The sequence below is a fragment of the Mus caroli genome, chromosome X, assembly GCF_900094665.2.
Source record: "Mus caroli chromosome X, CAROLI_EIJ_v1.1, whole genome shotgun sequence".
NCBI classification, from domain to species: Eukaryota; Metazoa; Chordata; class Mammalia; order Rodentia; family Muridae; genus Mus; species Mus caroli.
Window position 1 is genome coordinate 154,382,841 of NC_034589.1, and position 1,205 is coordinate 154,384,045.

The following is a 1,205-nucleotide window of genomic DNA, read 5'->3' on the forward strand; positions in this document are numbered from 1 at the left end:
GAGGCCCATTGGACTTGCAAACTTTATATGCCCCAATATAGGGGAATGCCAGGGCCAAAAGAATGGGAATGGGTGGGTAGGGAAGTGGGGGGCGCTACGGCGGACTTTTGGGATAGCATTGGAAATGTAATTGAGGAAAATATGTAATAAAAATATTAAAATTTTTTAAAAAAAAGGTATAATTCTATGTTATATGAGTTTTACCATGAGAAACCAAAAACTAAAAAGAACCTGAAAAACATACTTCTAGAATGTTTCCAGCCTGAGACAAGACAAGAGAAAATTCTATCTTGACCAACAAGTTATAGATAGAGTCCCTTACCTGAAGACTGAATTTGGGCAGGCAGTCCATAGGACAACCCAGGATGCTGTGATATTTTTAAAACATTCTTGTAATTTTTAAAATGATAACTGACTCTTATAACAGTCAAAGAAACTTCTACTAGCTTGGAATATTTTTTCCAAGAATTTTTTTTCCACGAATCTTAAACTACATTTTGAACTGATGTTCTCCCAAACAAGCTGCACCCTACTTAGAACCGCCAACAAAGGCTGATTGATTAGAACTTAAAAGACTGCTGAGCAGCAGGAATATTGCAGGTGACTTAAGAGCTACGTTATCTCACAATCTCTTTAGGCTTCTTAATAGTTTATCTATGTGCTTGATCTAACATCCTCATGACTTTTAGGTAAAGTCCGTTTGGACTGTACAAATATACCCTTGGCTTCCATAAACCCTACAGCTAAGAATATCATCAGATAACACCTGGGGCCTGTAGCAGAGAGTTCCCCCACCTTGCTATACTAACCAGACTACCTGATGCTCCCAATAATATATTTTTAAAAGTGTCATGATGCCAGTGAAGTGGTTCATTGGGGAAAGGCACTTTCTGCCAAGCCAGACAACTTACCAGAGTTTGATTCACATGGTAGAAGGATCAATGACTTCTGTGAGTTGTCCTCTGACTGCCACAATCACACCATCACACGTATGTGCAAAAACACGCAAACACACGTACAATGTAATAAAAATTAAGTCTTTTAAAAATATTTTTATTAGATATTTTCTTCATTTACCTTTCTAGTGCTATCCCAAAAGTTTCCTATACCCTCCTCCCGCCCTGCTCCCCTACCCACCCACTCCCACTTCTTGGCCCTGGCGTTCTCCTGTACTGGGGCATATAAAGTTTGCAAAACGAATGGGC